The sequence below is a fragment of the Lathamus discolor genome, chromosome 1, assembly GCF_037157495.1.
Source record: "Lathamus discolor isolate bLatDis1 chromosome 1, bLatDis1.hap1, whole genome shotgun sequence".
Taxonomy (NCBI): domain Eukaryota; kingdom Metazoa; phylum Chordata; class Aves; order Psittaciformes; family Psittacidae; genus Lathamus; species Lathamus discolor.
The window spans coordinates 41,854,788-41,872,931 of record NC_088884.1 but is presented as its reverse complement, the minus strand read 5'-3'; the positions used below and the strand labels follow the sequence as shown (position 1 = coordinate 41,872,931).

The 18,144-nt window shown below is 42.2% G+C and overlaps 1 protein-coding gene across 2 annotated transcripts in view; it reads left to right on the top strand.

The window, feature by feature from the left end:
• Positions 1–14,117: 14,117 nt before the first annotated feature.
• Positions 14,118–18,144, top strand: part of OSBPL8 (oxysterol binding protein like 8) — a 94,678-nt gene continuing 90,651 nt past the window's right edge. For both annotated transcript variants that reach the window (XM_065669254.1, XM_065669243.1), the window contains exon 1: positions 14,118–14,284. The gene's annotated coding sequence lies outside the window, so the exon portion shown is untranslated. The remainder of the gene's footprint in view (positions 14,285–18,144) is intronic.

The window sequence follows — 18,144 nt, the reverse complement described above, 5'->3', positions numbered from 1 at the left end:
GGAGGAAAGGGATGCCATCCAGAGGGACCTCGACACGCTTGTGAGGTGGGCTGATGCCAACCTTATGAAGTTCAACCATGACAAGTGCAAGGTCCTACACCAGGGTCGGAGCAATCCCAGGCACAGCTACAGACTGGGCAAAGAAGAGATTCAGAGCAGCCCTGCAGAGAAGGACTTGGGGGTGCTGCTCGATGAGAAAATGAACATGAGCCGGCTTCAGTGTGCGCTCGCAGCCCAGAAAGCCAACCGTATCCTGGGCTGCATCAAAAGGAGCATGACCAGCAGGTCCAAGGAGGTGATCCTGCCCCTCTACTCTGCTCTTGTGAGACCTCACCTGGAGTATTGTGTGCAGTTCTGGTGTCCTCAACATAAAAAGGACATGGAGCTGTTGGAACAAGTCCAGAGGAGGGCCACGAGGATGATCAGGGGACTGGAGCACCTCCCGTATGAAGATGGGCTGAGAAAGTTGGGGCTGTTCAGCCTGGAGAAGAGAAGGCTGCGTGGGGACCTAATAGCAGCCTTCCAGTACCTGAAGGGGGCCTATAGGGATGCTGGGGAGGGACTCTTTGTCAGGGACTGTAGTGACAGGACAAGGGGTAACGGGTTAAAACTTAAACAGGGGAAGTTTAGATTGGATATAAGGAAGAAATTCTTTCCTGTTAGGGTGGTGAGGCACTGGAATCAGTTGCCCAGGGAGGTTGTGAGTGCTCCATCCCTGGCAGTGTTCAAGGCCAGGTTGGATGAAGCCTTGGGTGGGATGGTTTAGTGTGAGGTGTCCCTGCCCATGGCAGGGGGGTTGGAACTAGATGATCTTGAGGCCCTTTCCAACCCTAAGTGTTCTATGATTCTATGATTCTATGTGTTTTGAGTCCCAGCTTTTAAACACTATACATAATGACACACTATCTAAGAGTCAAACCCTTCCATAACTCTGGAAGTCACAGGTTTAAAAAGTATTATTTTCCTCTTTCTACTATGCATAAAGCAAGGAAAGCAAAAGCAGTGACCCATATTTTAAACACTGTTATCTTGCTTGGGGTGTCTGTAGTAACACCATCAAAAGAAACAGAATAATTTATGGCCAGCTACATACCTGTCTGCGTTATGAAACAGTGAAACAAAAAGGAGCACATAAAAAATCCAGGAAGGTAGCAAGAGTATCTTTGATCTCATATGTTAGTTATCTCTTCAAGTGCATAAAATAAACCAGTAGGTTTGGTTCTGCATTCCTTGCATCTTACACCTAGAATAATCATGCAAAATCATGTAAAAGGACCCTCATCTAACAGTTCAAAATCCTTTCTATGAAAAGGTGAAAATCCATCCAGCCCACACCTTGTTTCTTCCTGACAGCTGAGGAAAATGAGAGAAAAAGATGCATTCTGCAGGATATTTTTTCCTGTAATATGCTTGTTCCCACTGCTGTAGAATATAATTTCATTTCATCATACAACTAAGAACGAATATAATGCTTGATTTGCTTGATCCTTGACATTCTAATGGAAAGAAATTCTTCCAACCTAAAGCCATATACAAACATCAGATCTAAAACAACATACAGAGTTGGGGGAAAAAAAATGCTAGAACACTATTGTTTGCACCAAAATCAGTCCCTTGGTGTGCAAAAGGTAGGCTAAATATGAACATCGTAGGTTTTCTCAAGGAGTGTCAGAAAGCAACATTGCAAATAATTTAAGTTGCATATATCTTGTTATGAGATGCTACTGTATTGCAGTGAGATCCAGGGAAGATAGATAAATAAAACCTTGGAATCCCAAGGTGCTGAAGGAAATAGCAGGCAGATGGAGCTAGTGATTTATGCATCATCAGAAACAGAGGCTAAGTGTGGTTATAGGAGCCGTCTACAGCTTTATACACTGATCCTACAGTCCATTCGTTATATTTGGGCTTAACACCAGCAAGAAGATCCTTCAGTACACAAGCAGCAGTGAACTATAGTGGAAGTATAGTAAGATCAGGTGTGATAAGGGTTTTGAGCTCCCTGAAAAGAGTAGCTTACCTTAGTGTTTTTCTGAAGAAGGAAACTCCTGCTGAAGATACCCCCAGTGCAACACTCACAGACCTACTAGTCTTTTCAGGGTAAAGCTTTCCTATGTTTGAGAAACTAAGTCATAAAACTTGGCATGCTTATCTTCTGCAACCTGGGCCAAAGCCTTTGACTTCCTACTTCAATGTTTCCATCTGTGAAAAAAGAGGATACTTTATTTAGCTCATAGAGATGTTGTGGGGACATTTTTGTATTTCTATATTGCTTTTACTATGAGAATGCACTCTGCAGTGGAATACAGTGCACATTACTTTGAAAGGCCACCAGCTCGCCTTTTAGGACATATGAAGCATGTGTTTCAAAACTTTTTCTTAGGCTCCAAATTGTAGCAATTCAGATAAGGCTCCCAACTGTACCAAAACACTGTGTCACTTGGACTCCAGTATTGGGGTACAGGGCCAGGTCTACTTCCTATGAACAGACACTGGTCATGCTTTACAAAATAATCAATGAAGTTAGAAAAATATATAAGCATTAGTTTTAATATAGCAGTGTGCTGACATATTCAAAGAGGAAAATAATACTCAAATGAGGTCTTCTGAGTGCTCGCAAGCGTTCTAAGGTTCTTTTGCCCATCCACATAGCAAAATTTATCATGACATTCCTCCATAGAAGTAGTATTTTAATAACTGCCTTTTAACATGGGAAAAGTAGGAAGGATAAAAAGACTCTAAGGGAGAAATCCTATGGCATTCAGGTAAGGGTAAAATCCTGGCCCCATTGAATTTAACCTGAAGTTACATGTGGCCCCCATTTTAGGACTTTGGGATGGGAAGTTCTGAAATGTCTTTTTGTTGTCCCTTAGCCCCTGGATCTGGGACTATTCTGGTGCACCCCTACAGCTTTCAAAACCTGCAGGATGAGCACTGAAATCAATGTGGAAACTCATCAGAGAGACATTTTACCCCCTAATTCAATACCCAAAGGGAGGCCCCAGAGCTAAAGCACCTCTTCACTGATGTAGACACATCTGCAGTGACGTCTTGAAAAATCCTGAGCAGGCTGAGACAGTCATTGAAGAAAAGAGGAAAGCTGGACATTGTGGCATTAAGATGCCAGCTTAGCAAGAAAAAAAATCACCCACATGCATATATGTTAAGTACTAAAGGCAAAATGATTTCTGAGACTGTCCGTTTGAGGCCTCTGCAAGTAAAGCAACAGAAGGAAAAAGCTTTGTGCCTCTGGAGCTTCAGACTAAAATCGCTTCAGAAGGCAAGGCATTTTCACAACCAGTCACCACCCTCACAGAGTGGTATCACAACTAATTTTTTCTGCACACAATTTGCAGAGATAGCAGAAAGCAGGTCATGCAACAAGAACTTTCTCCTCTTTTCAACGAAAAACTTCTGGGGATAAAAATAAACGTAGCTCCCACTTGGTTACATTGTTTTTCACAAGTGAGTGCCCTAACAGGGGCAGAGTATTTGGAAGTTTTTTGCCTTGGTTTTGATTTACATCACATGGAGCCATATGTTGCAGAAAGGCAAGTAAGAGGCCGTCTCCACCTTGTCATCAACAGGCTGATGGCTGCAGACACTAAAGTTGTACCTGATGGAGGAGAACGAAGAGTATTTAGAGGCAGAAACATACAATTACTCTTGGATTCAATTTGGTTGTAAGTAGTAGCACTTCAGAATTTTTCCTTCTAAATTTTTTTAGAAGCAACATTTTCTTTTTACAATTCTTTGCATGTATATGAACAGTGGTATTAACCATTCTACTAACAGCTTGCCTAGCCATTTTTGCAGTACCATATGAAACCATGGATTTACTGTTAGGAAAAAGTGTAAACCCTGTTACAGATGGGGATGTCCTGGAAGATTCTGCTGGGGACATGCAGCCCCAGGGAGGCCTGAGGGGAAGGTGTGAGAAGGGGAGAGTGGTAGAAAGCAGCCATCATGCATCAACCACTGCCTCACCTTGGGGTGACTGAGTGACCCACAGGGAATCAGGGGCCTGGGATGGAAGCAGGAGAGGTTGGCTTTTGTGGAGCCTGGAGAAGGAAAGGTGATTTCTTAAAGTGTTTAATTATGTTTTCTCTCTATCTGTTCTGCTCCCCACCTCCCACCCACACCACACCACACACACACACACACACACACACACACACACACACACACACACACACACACACACACACCCCCTCAATGCCTGAATCAGTGATGAGAAGCTGGTGCTAAATGGCAGTAGATTAAGTAAAAATTCCCTAAATTGAGAGTATTCTGCCTGTAACAGGATGAAGAGAAAAGCTCCCAAACCCAGCCACCTCCCATCTTTGCAATTCCTGGTAGTTCAAAACTGTTCCCACCTCCCCTTTTTTGTATTAACCCTTTTTGGGGATTTTGGTTTTTGTATTAACCCTATTATTTTGGGGGGGAGGGGTTGTATTAACACTCTTTTCTTTTTTGTATTAACAGGCTGGTTTTCTGAGACTCACAGGCTGGGTACCCACCTGCAGTTATTCTCTCCCCCTCCCACTTACGCAGTCATGCTCTTCATTGTCTTGCTGTTATGCAGGCTCTCACTTTTCCTTTCATTTGCTTTCAGGTCTCACCTCCACATTTTTCCTCCTGTGCCTATTCGTATGCCTCCCTCTGCTGTTGTTTTTTATTCAAGGCTTCACAGCTGTATCATTTGTACGAAGTACTGCATGAACGGCAGCATAAAACACACTCTCCTAACAGACAATGCTTTTCCTAGGAACACAGGGAGTGCTGGGGAAGGGGCAGGCAATTTTAGTCCTACTCATACCACAATGATCTTTCCACTGACTTAAAAGAATCCTACTTGTGAAGGCAGGTTCATATTTAGAATCACTACAGTTTATTAAAAGTAATCATCTAGGTTCAGATTCAGCTATTTTAGAGGTGAGAAGCATTATTTAATGGAGCTATTTGCTTCATTAACAATTCTATTAAATAAAACAGACCTTGAAATCCTGTTTTTCAGCTTTCTGTTTGCAGTAAGCTTAAATATGCACCCACTCCCACTGGTGCAACTCAGCTGGAAGGAGTGGGTTTATTTCTGAGTGTATAAGCACCACAGAGCAGAATCAGGTTAGGAATAACAAAGGAGAATAACATAATGAAGTGTCCAACTGCAATGGGTTTTTCAATCATATGTGTTCACAGCTATTGAAAACAACTGAAACTGTGCAAGAGCTTTCCTTTAGCAAATAAACACAGGCTGGACTTCATGAAGTTGCCTTTACACAAGCAAGACATGATTGCTGAATGGTTTAAAACATTTTTATTGAATATAGTTGCATTTGGTCAAAACAAGGAATGCTGTGCTGACTTTCTGTGTGGGATTTTGCAGATCCACCTGCCAAGCAGATATTCCCAGTCTTCGTATTTTTTTCATTCCTTCCTCTCTGGGAAAGGTTTTATTACTAGAAATTTGCTTCAGTTACGCTAGCAAAATACCTGAATTCAACAAATATTTAAGCAGATTCCAGCCTTCTTTCATCTTAGTTACACAGGGCTAAATGAAGAGATTGGTGGGTTCCTGTGTGTCTTTCTGTTTCCATTGGACTTTATTGTCATTAAACACTCTGAACTGTTCAAAGACTTAATAACTTGCATCTATTTGCATCAGGGATTTGTAATTCTCTCTGCTTTAAATTAAGCATTTACTAGATCACTGCACCACATGACACAAAGCTTATGTTGAGAAAAAATATTAAAAATAATAATTTAATTCCAACTAGAGTGAAAAACTCCAGTGAACTAGATGATTAATGTCATTTTTAGTTCCCCTAAGGCCAGTCCTATCCATTGCCAAACAAAGGATGCTTTACCTAAAAATGAACTGCTGTAAATGTTGCTAGTGACAGAGAGTATTACATGCACAGAACTTGGAAGGGAGCACAACTATGCAATGGTTTCTTCTTTAAATCATTTAAAGATATTGCCTAACCAACTGGATGTTGACTAGTGGTGACTTGAAAAGTAATTGCTGGACACAGTTCTGAAAGCAGTTGGTCTAATTAGTCACTGACAATCTCTCTTTGACTAGAATAACAGCTTTAACATTAAACATATTCAAAAGCAGTAGGAAAAATATTCATCGATTCTAGCTTTCCTATTTTCTCAAAAGAAAAGATACCCAAACAATATGGAGACCAATACTGCTGATTAGCACAGTATACATACCTATTAGACCTACTACTATAATTAGCAATAATAACAACTCAGCTAAGAAAGGTCAGTTTGAAAACATCACTGAGGGATTAAACACTATCACCTTCCTGAACGCCTGATTTCCAGATGTCATTTTGACCCACATGGGAACTGAAATACCATTCCTAAAGTGGGAGTTCATTTCGGCAGGGAGCAGTATTTTTGATCCTGTCAATAAACTTCATGGACCACCTTAGCAGCAAGAATGTTTACCAGCTTCACTGTATTTTTGTATACTACTGGAAACTTGCAAAAAGGTTTTTGTTTTAGTCTTCTAGTTAGATGTTTCAACTGTGAATCCCACTGCATTACACTTTTTGGAAAGACTCTGTTCAAGCGAAACAATAATTCAAATTCATGGCCTGCTCTTGCACTCTGATTTATTCAAAAGTCTGGGTTTTTTTTACAGTAACACCTGTCCAGTGTGTTACTTGTGCAAGACTTTTCAGTTTGGGTCTCTGCTTTCCATGCTTCAAATTTAACAACAGAGGAAAATTAAAGCTAGCAATCACTATCACTACCAGAGAACTTTCACATTCATTTCATAGTGAGCATGGAAGTAAGGATGCTATCATGTTACCTTTGTCTGTTTTTCAAACCAGAGAATTATGGTAGGTTATATCCCTATCTTAGAGATATTGTATTTACATTGCATTTTTGTATTTACTAAGACATATCTACTAAATTTAAGACGTATCACACTGACCTCTTCCTAATCAGAAATTCCTCAGATAGAGGAAATGAGAGTAATTTAATGTGATGTGCTCTTATTTATTAGTGCCAGTGCACCAGCTCTTTACCTTGCTCATTACCTTGTTATCTTCTAGTGCTTACACATAGATAATAAACCATATCTATTTCTAGGAAAGGAAAGGAAAGTGAGCTTGGTTTCTCTAGAAAAGCCTCTAGAAATTCCCTCATCCTTGATGATGTATGTTCTCCTCTGCAAATAAATAAAGGGTTCAGGACTCCTGAGCTGTGGCTCATGGACAAGTTTCATGACAACTGTACTCACACACATGAAGACCATTGAGATATTTCATGAGACAGAAATGCAGAGGCAAGGAGACAACTCCCAACCGGATTTGTAGACAGCAAGGTCACAGCAGAGAGGAATGACAAGAAGTTTCTTGCAGCTGGGGCAATGGTGAATGTACACATCATATTTCATTCGTGATGTTTATAGCTACTAAACATATGCCAAAACAAAGGGCATAGCTATCAGCTTATCAAGATAAGCCTGCAGGTCCAGGTGCAAGATACTGGCCTTTGACATATTAAGAAGGTAACTAAAACATGATAAAGAATGAAAACTTGCATTGCACAACATGGAAAAGACCTAAGAGCACATGGGAAGTTGCTTTTACAGTTTTCTATGCTTCAGGCTTTCTTAGGACAGAAATAAAGTGTCAGATAACACAGGAGCTGTGTGATACAAGAGTTAAAATAAAGAAAATTGCCAGAGTTGCCTTTCCCTGACTTGAAAATGTTTCATAAGCTTCTGACAGGCTGCAGACCACATAATCACAACACACATTTGCAGAGGTGGATGGAGTCTTGATTCAATTGCCCTACTGCTAAATAAAAACCTTTACAAGACTCAGAGATGCCCGTGCTTTGCTCTGAATTAATGAATGCTGTCTGTGAGAGGAAAGTCAGATGTAACAGGCCTTTTTTGACAAAATCCCCCAGGCACTGACTGAATAACCACCCTGAACAGTGAACATACAAGTTTTGTTTACAGTAATGATGTGCTACAGAGCAAGTGAACCTAGCTATCTACCAGGAAAATGAAGGAACTGAGACATGCCAGCCTTGCTTAAGGTTGAGATGAGGCCTGGAAATAGAGTATGCTTTGAGGATTATGTATTAAGGACATACAGTATGAAGACATAAAAACTAAGACATTAAGGGTGTGAATCATGCTAGCAACTCACCTTGGTTTCCTGTGATACCATTACAAGGACTAGTAGCTTTGACCTCTGCAGTGAGCATCTCAGCACCTCATATTTTTACTTTTTTAAATGGGGGGATATGAATCATTTAATTGTTTTTAGGCAGGGAAGAATTATCTGTGTTTCCACCTAGGAGCAACTGCCAAATGTACATAATGGTGCAGAACCAGCCCTATACTTTTCAACTGTAAAGTTCAAGTCTGGATTAATTAACAACTCTATACTCTTGGCCTGAAGAGTTTTTGGTGGATATTGTTGACAATCAGATATAATTCTATGCCAACAAGAGCACCTTCTCCCTCTTTGTTCCCCTCCTCTCTTTCAAGACCTTGGCCAATCTGAACTTCCCAAAACAAAAATAAAATGTTTCAAGCCTGGGGAAGAGCCATCCTGATGGTGCCACTTAAGCCTGATTCATCTGGTATTGGCAGAGCCTTATATTGAAGGTTATGAAATTCACTGTTGGCAAGGGTTATTTCAAACCCAGAGAGAGCTGACAGTCTATATGACGTGAATATTTCACATCCTTTATGTACATTTATGCTTTAGTGCAACAGTGGATACATTTTTGTTTTCTATTTCCTCACAATGCCGAATACTAATACAAAGAGTTCTGAGACAAATGACTGCAAAGGTATGTAAGCTAAGTGCAAGTGAAACAGGTGCATTAGGCCTCCTTGCTGCCAAGAACTTCCTCTCAGCAGGATTATTGGATTAAAATCCTACTGATACAGCTAAATATAATCTTATCAAGCTCAATTCACTGTACATGAGAACTGTGAGGTTCTCTACATGAAAGCTGGAGGCTAAAAAGAGACATATGGAGAGAAGGAGCTTTTCCAAGACAGCAGAGGAGATGATACAGCAGATATTTAAAGAGGACTTGTCAGACAAGAGCATATTGAAAACTGCTAAAATGACAAACTGGATCAGGGCTGAGAATACTTGAACACTGGGGATGCAAGAGAATAAAAATATGCTGGTACTTGAAAAATGCCCTAGTTGGATTAAAAATCCTACAATATCATGTTCTAAACAACAAAATATAATTCAGATGAGCAGGAATGATATATTTCATAGAAACAAGCTTAGAACTAAAGGAAGGAGGAACATACATAATGGCATTCTGAAGTGCTGATGCCTGTGACAGAATGTGTAGCATCATATAAAACAAAAATGTGACCTAACATTGTTGATCACACGTAAGTGATCGGATAGTGGAAAAATAAGTTGTTTTTTTTTTTTATGTTAGTCCCTTGAATGAACGGATAATTATGGATTACCATGGACAAAAGTAATTTCATCAGGATAGCATTTGTAACTGTGAACACACTGAAGACAACGAGAATTACTGAAGTGTAAATTAGAAATACTCCAGATACCTGCCACATTGCTTTTGGAATAGAAGTTGAAATATTGTCATCTTATTTGAAATTTTAATCAGTACAACCATACTGGCTTCAAATCAGAAACTCAAACCAATATTAGTAACGTCAGTAGCTTTAAAGCTTCAAAACATATGTCCTAAAATAGCCATGAATGACCAAATTCCACAATAAAAAGGCTATTATTAAGCATTGTCTTCTATCATGAATAATGTACTTACAGCCAAATATATAATAATCCTTTTTAATTCTAATAAAAATTTTAATTCTGGTGATGTCAAAGTGCAGATAATTTCTCCAAATTAGAGAAGAGTAACGCAATGAGGCAAGAAGCTTTGAGAGGCCACAGAGTGCTCTATGACCACTGCTCTTTGAGCAGGGCTAAGGCTCTCCCACAGAGGGCAATGGAGGACCTCTCAAACTGGTTTTCTTTCCATAAGAGGCTAAAATCATTTTAGGTGAACATTTAGCTAAAATGTCTTTTGCTGTTCTGAACAGTCCCAGCTGCTTTTTAATTACAACCAAGTTTTGCTAATTATAACTAAGAGCCAAATTTTAAGTTTTATTTTAAAAGAGGCCTTTTTTCAAGCTGAGAATAAAAGACTCAGTTCTCTTTGAGAGATGTTGGAAGCTGAAACTTCCAAGAAGACCAAGGAAAGGCCCAAAAATATATCAAACTGGTGTATTTTTTATATTGATGATTTTAATACAACATTTCTTTCTTATTTCTGGGTTTGTTTTGTTTGTTGGTTTTGGGTTTGGTTTTTCTTTCTAATTCTTTTTCTAATTTTCTTTCTAATTTTCTTTCTGTTTTCTAACAAATGTCTGTACCTACAGATGTAGCAGGAACCTACGTTTCAACAGAGGAGCCAAAACAAAAGAGGGTGTGTGTGCAGAATTTTCCCTTGCCAGGACTGCAGAATTCTCACTTCACTTCAGACTCTGCTGTTGCTTTTAGTCTTTCTCTGTTTTCCTTTACCAGTAAAGCCCTATGTGGTGTGTGTTACCACTAGATAATAAGATAACACCTATCAGGATTACAATGAATAATCCTCTAGTGACTCTGCAAGTATGTTACCTGAGAATAATGCAAATTTTCTTATCTTCTTATTCTGAACAGAGCTTGTTTGTATTCCTACAGCATCTACCAGCCCTAATCATAGCCTCAAAGATATGTACAACCACAAATCAAAACACTCTGCCTTTTTGTTGTTCACCTTCAGCTCTAAAGTACTTTATCTTGTCTTCTGAACACGCAGTAGAGAACACGTGAACTTGGGAAGGAGCTGTGAGATAGCAGCACTGTCATAAGCTCCCACACACCCTTCATTTTGCAAGAGCTGAACCAGGAAGGGCAGCTGTATGTAACAGAGGAGAAAAGTTTCCTTCAGTATATTATTGTAAACTCTATCCTGTAAGGAATAAAGGGACTAGATGAACTGTGTGGGTCATCAGTGTACTAATAAGCCTTAATGGCCCTGAGCAGCCTCTCCTGAAGCTTCTATTCACACCCATGGGCTAGGAGCTCTATCTGAGTTTAGCTGCAGGCTTCCACCCATCACCTGAACTCTGTTAGCAGAGTACTGCTTCTCAGCTCATTTATATCTGTGCCATAGCAGTTCTTGATTTAGGCCTCAACCTGTGACTTAACTTCAGCTTGTTCATACTGCTATGCTGGACTTGATCCTAACCACAATAGCAGTATTTTGTTCCTGGCCTCATCTTGGGTTTTTCCCTTCATCATGATACTGCCTTATGATCTCGCTTCTTGGCTGAATGTGACCTTTGTGTCTAGGTCTGTCTTGTTCAGGTGCTGTGGGAGTGGGTCCTGGATGATGAAGTCCTTGTCCTGGCAGCTAAATTACCCATTTTGGTTCCCAGCTCATGTTCCCCTTAGGGAACAATCCTGTTTGTGCTGCTCCTTGACAACCTCAAACATCAGGTCCACCCTTAAGTCACCCAAATCCCTGCAGTTTTAAAGGGGGTGGAAAGAAACCCTTATTAAAAGCCTATTTCAGAAATGGAATAGAGCTTCTCCGCTTTTACACAGCAGTTTTTACATCCTTTTCCTGCCTTCCCATGCCATTAACAGGGGTTGGTAGCTGTAGTATTCCTACAGGAAATACAGATAATTCTTTCCCTGTTATTTGTGGGCCTCGCCTTGTTTTATACCCAGTCACGGATGCATACAATGCAGGCAAATGCTTTCCCTAGTGCATGTATTTGTAGTGTGTCCTGGGTTCAGCAGTAGCAGTCATTTTTCTCCTTTTTAGTATCTGGTGCAGTGCTGTGGTTTTGACTTTCAGCCTGGGAACAGCGCTGATAACACCAATGTTTTTAGTTGTTGCTCAGTAATGTTTACTCTGACCAAGGACTTTGTGAGCCTCATGCTCTGCCAGGGAGAAGGGGAAGCCGGGAGGAAGCAGAGACAGGACACCTGACCCGAACTAGCCCAAGAGGTATTCCATACCACAGCACGTCATGCCCACCATATAAACTGGGGGCAGCTACCCGGAAGGTGGTTCTGAGTTACTGGCTGGACTTAAACCATGACATGGTGACAGTTAAGTATTTCTTCTACCTGACAGTCCCAAGAAGGGAGGCACAAACTCCCATTACTCGCCAGTGCTCTGTGTCCTCAAATCTGAAAACATGATACTTTGTGGTCACTTGTCCCCATTTTTCCTATAAGAGGTCCTTTAAAATGCAAAATTTCTGGACATAATCCAGCGTAGTACAACTCATGAAAACATCAGAGCAGATGCCTGAGCTTCTTTGTAAACTGTTGTTGTTTCAGTGTGCTGCCAGCCTCCCGCTTAAGTCACAGACAGGAATACAAGAACTATATAAACCTGGGAAACACTCTAAGGAATGAGTACCAGGGCTTTACTGGTGAGCTCCAGGAGAAGCAAAATGCATAGCATGGATTCACCAGGGGTGCCCACAAAGTGAACCAGTTCCCAGCTGCACACAACTGCCTGGTATGACACACTTTGTACATCTGGAACTGTGACCTGTCCATGGGTGTTTACCACGACTTGAAGAACTCCATGGGTTTTTCTATGAATCTCTCAAAGTGTGAAAGTGTGAAATCTGGTGTCCTTAAAAATAGCTTTGAAAGAACTTCTCTTTCACAAGGCAAGACATTCATGAATGAGTCATGAGTTGCACACATGAGCAGGACTGCTTCCCACTGTGAGACTCAGTCCATTCGACAGACCATGACCAGCCTTGTGATTGCAAGATCTACAGCAAGAAAACCTGCAAGTGTAACTCTTGTTGGAGTGAATGATCTCATTCCAAGGCCCTCTTTTGGGGAGAAGTATTGTTTAATTATAGAAAGCTTTGTACAAAAAGAAACTGCATATCTAATGAAGAAAGCAAAGTTGGTCTCTGTATTTTTCAACATTTCATACCTCATTGCTGAGGGGAAAAAGCAATCTTCTGCAGTCAGGAATATATATGTATCTTTCTATGGAAGCATTAAAAAGTACAGAGGAAAGAATACTCAGCCTTTTAATTAACTCAGACTATACAAGGAACAGAATGAAAAGATAGTGAGTGGAACGTTAGCCCAAGATAATGGACTCCTAGTGACACTGCCACATAATTGAGATGCTGCAGATAATTCTATGAAAAATAAATGGAGCCAGAAGGCTCATTTTCAGACTTGGAAACATTCATCCTTTGACAGCTTCCCTGCGACACTAGTTAGCGGGTCTGTACTGAAGGTACCGACAATACTTTCCCTTGGGATAAGTGATAAAGTGATGCTCAGCATTTTGAGAAGTTATTCAGCATTTAGCGACTGTTCTCAGATACGTCAGCTGGCAGGTGCTGAGAAACTGGGGTTCACGTGGATCTCATTTTAAACATGGTAACATAGGTAAGGTTTAAACAAGACGTTTAAATGTCTGAAATGTTTCAAACAATGTTTAAAACTGCGAGGACGCATTTTGTGATGGAAACACAAAACATCCAGAGCGGGGCTCCTGTTGGCACGCTAATTGGCAACCAGGTCTCTTTGCTGGTTTACGGGCATTCCTCAGAGCATGTTTAATTTCCACTGTTACTACCTTCTGGCTGCCTAATTTATTACTTAAACCCACACTCGATGATTAATTCAACGCTGCTGCGGTATTTATGACTGTACTTTTTCCAGCGCTCTGCACCCTTCAGTCTCCACCTGAAAGAATAGCACAGCTTGCAAGAAAAGGGTTTTATCAGAACACGGTGAGCCTGAGCAGCCCCCTCACAGCTAGACCTCCCTCAGTTTCCCCCCTGAGTTCTGGCCTTCCCCCCAGTCTTCCCATCTGTTCCCCGCGGAAGGACCTCTGGACCCTCGCCCCCCGCAGCCGTTTCACGGACCCAGAGCCTCTCAGCTCCCCGCAGCCCCGGCCACCCCAGCTCTCCTCCTCAGCGAGCCGCCGCAGGGCCCCGCTCGCTGCCGCCCGCGGTGCGCTCGGGGGGAGGCACGCACCGCCCTGCAGGGGGCGGTGCCGCTGATGGCCGCCGCCTCACGGGGCGGGGCGCGCCTGCGTGCGCGGCTGCCGCGGCGGGTGAGCGGATCAAGCGGCGACCGGGAGCTGTGCGGGCCGCAGGAGCGGTCGGTGCCGTGCACGGCAGGCGGAGCCCTCGCCGCGGAGACGGGAGAAGAGGAGAGGTCTCAGCCCCCGCGCCCGGCTGCGGGGAGAGGTGAGAGAGAGCCTGGCGGGAGGGCGGGGGCTCCCCGCCAGGCCCCGGCCCGGAGCCTTCCCCCGTGCCGCAGCGCTGCAGCCGTCGCGGCGGGGGACGTGGCTGGGTCGTGGTGCCGCTCAGGCGGTGCTGCAGCGAGCTTCTGGCCGGGGCGGGGGTGTGTGTGCGGGGGTGTGGAGCCGGGGGCTCTCCGGTAGCGGCTGGGCCTCCGCCCAGCCGGGGCTGCGGGACCCGGGGCGCGGCGTTGGAGAGCCCTGGGTGGGCTCAGACCAAAGCTCCTCCGTGTAGCCGGGCGCCTCGGCTTGGCACTTGGAAGCCACTTCGCGGTCGATCTGCGTTCATTGATTGCCCTGCTCGCACCTCGGGGCGGCGGGGATCCACAAGCTGCGGTTTGGAAACCGCCGGGTTAAGTGCTGAGTGCAGCTAGAATTTAGCTCCTTTGCTTGTCGGTAGCCTCCTTACTGGGAAGAGACTGCTGATTTAGCAGTGCCCTGGGGAGCGAAACCTAAATCCCAGCTGTTATCGCTAGTCCCTTATTGCTGCCAGCTGCTCTAATGTATCTTTATTAGGAGGCCTTATAAATGGCTTGCTTCTGAAAGAGTGTGTTCGTGTCTTGTCTAAAGGCTTTTTGTTTAACGTACTCGATGACAATTCAGCCGGGCTTCAGACATTAGCTTGAAGTAAGTGTTTTCGTAAATTGTGTGTTATAGAATTCCTTTTCTGAAAGGAGGAAAGCCACCAGCGTGCCTGCATGTCACCGGAGATGTTTCTAACATGAGATGTTGCTGCGTGTGAGCTACTGTCCAAACAAAACAGTTCTTGGGACTGAGGACAGGAAACCTTTAAAGACTGCTGATTTTCATCTGCACGTTTTCTTAACTGTGACCGCTTCAGCTTCTTCGCAACAAATATAGTTCTGTTTGATCCATGGGGGCCCTACAAGAAATCTTCAGAGGGACTTTTTACAAGGGCATGTAAAAAGGGGGGATGGTTTTAACCATAAAGAGGGTAGACTTGGATTAGATATTAGGAAGAAGTTCCTTACTGTGAGGGTGGGGAGGCACTGGCACAGGGTGCCCAGAGAAGCTGTGGCTGCCCCATCCCTGGCAGTGTTCAAGGCCAGGTTGGACAGGGCTTTGAGCAGCCTGGTCTAGTGGGAAGGTGTCACTGCCTGTGGCAGGGGGTTGGAACTTGGTGATCTTTAAGGTCCCTTTCAACCCATTCTATGGTTCTATAATGATGATGATGAAGTGTTAGCACAGTTGAGGCCCAGCTGATGCTTGTTTAATATCAACCTAATTTTTGAAGTTTTTAAAAGACTGTTGTTAACAGTGAGTTGTTTATCCACAGCAAACAGTGTGGGCAGTAGGAGGAGTGTGTGTGGAGTGTTGCCCCCCACTTGTCTTTATCAGGTCGGTTCTCCAGCTAGTTTAGAGTTGATGTAGTACTGGCCTTAAATGATGGAGGGAAAAGGAGTAGAACATGATTTCCCTTGTGGGCTCTCAAGTAGCTGTAGGAGGGACTGGTGGAACTCTGTGTGCTGTTTCATTTTAGAGTTCCCTGCAAACCTGTGAGAATGCTTGTTGCTTTAGCCATGTACTAGTTTTTCATCAAAACTCCTGAGCATTGAAGTGATTTGTTTTGTGAATACATGCCTTTTTCAGCTGTAGAGCCCTCATTTCTGGATGCACTTTTAATGCAGTTTGCTGCAAAATTGAAACTAGTTGAGAAGAGAGATGTGTGATTGTGGTTCCTTGTGGGCTCTTTGGCTTCTTTTTTCCATTGTTGTAAAGATCATAGAATCATTTAGGTTGGAAAAGACCCTTAAGATCATGTTGTAAGTAAGCTGAATTTGTCGAGATGGATGTAGCTTAGACTTGGCACTTTGTATATCGTTTTCCTACTTTAATTGTGGGTCAGGGAAAGAGCTCCTTTTAAACATACTGCTCTGTGAAATTAGTTAAAAACTGATTTTTTAGTAAAGGGCCATCCAGCTCATAATTCTGCCACTGCTAAAATTAATAGAAAGTAATTTTGGGGGACGTTCATTGACGAGTGCTCTTTTTTAGACTTTTTTTTTTATTTTTAATGCTGTTGGAAGAGATCAAGAAGGGTTTCAGGTGATGTGGTACCTACCCTTTTTCTTACGCCTGCTCTTACCCTTTCAATGACATGTTTGTGCAGTTACCTGTATAATTACCTGTACATGTTTAGTATTCTGTGAAGCTGTGTTCCAGCCCCCTCTCTGTCCATTAAATCTTTGCATAGATCACTCAGCCAAGTTTTAATAAACTGCATCAAGTCAGTTATTAGGCTTTCATCACTTCATTGACTTCTGTTTTGCTACCTGCTCCCCCCTGTGCTTCTCACAACTTCTATTTGCTGGAGCATTCTGGAGAGTTTTCTAAAGGGGTTTTTCTCCTTTCTCACTCCCCATACTGTGAAATTTATCACTTTAGGCTGTCAAATAACTTATCTATTAGTCTCTTGACCTTCTGTTTCAGATCAGGAAGTAAATTTCCTGCAGAAATTACATGCCGTCATATAGTTAAAACTTCCCAATGGGCTAAGCAGTGTGGGGTTTTTGTTTTGTTTTACTGAACCTGCTCAAAAAGGTTACTCAAATTTATGATTAAACACAGGAGAACAAGTTTTAGTGTTTAACAAACCAGAGAATTGTGGTGGAAGACAGAAACGGACCTTCAGTGAAAAAATAGTGACAGCTGTTTTCTGGGAAACAGGGCAGCCTTACTACCCAAAAGTGTGGGTTTTCTTCAGTATGTGCAATGTGCTAGAAACAGCACAAACACAGAAGCTGATGATCCCATTTCTCAAACTGTAATATGGAAATCTTGGTCAGGTAAATTGTGTTTCAGTATACAGTATGCTATTAATGAAGATCTTGCTTCTATGACAGAGGTACTGTTGGGGAGGAGGGGAGCAGTAGCTGAAAGTTTTTTGAGGTGGGTTTTTATACAGTCACTGTTTTTATAGGAAATGAAACAGCATAGTTCTTCACCTAGGCTGTTTCAGTGCATTGGTGAGGAAATAAAAAATACTACTTCTAAATGTCAAACAATACTGAGTGAACTCCACCCCTCCTTCTCATGTGGTGGTGAATTGATACGGCTTTTCTCTTAGACAGCCTTTACAATTAACTTATAACAGATAGTTGATGGTAATATAGTTCAGAAATATATCTCTTGTAAGATACAGGAGGCAATGGGCACAGTCTTGGTGGTGGGTTTGGTGTTTTGTTTTGTTTTCCCCAAAAAAACCCAACCAAACAAAAAACCCCACACAACAACAAAAGTTTTATCCTAAAGGCTTTGATTAGTTTTAGAGGATTGTTTTTGGATTTTGCTCGAGTGATTTCTTTTGTTGTTGCCTTGTGTTTTGTGTGAAGTTGACAACCTCACGGTTTAACAGTCTGTCAGTAGTTTACTTCCTTACCTCTGCTGCGTACAGCTCTTCTACTAATATAGAGTGAAAAATCATACTAAGAGTTTACAGCTGGAGCAATGTAAAGAGGTTTGTAAGGCTTTTGCTTCTGTGGAAAGCCTGTGAGCAAATATTGAGACTAATGTGACTTTCACAAATTGTCTAAGATATTGCAAGGTCTAATTGTAACCAGAAAGTAGAAAAAATAGTGACTTTGAAAAACTGACACTTGCTTTTGTGATACTGGGAGTTAAGTAGAGGAGGTATATTGTTGCTGCTTTGTGGACTTGCTTTGTCTCTGGCATCATTTTGGGGAATGTTTTCGTAAATTAACTTCTGGTCCAAGGTAGTTTCTCTGCCTAAGAAGCTCCATCAGTTTAGACACAGTAGAAGCAGCTCTGTGTAGCTTTATCTTAAAA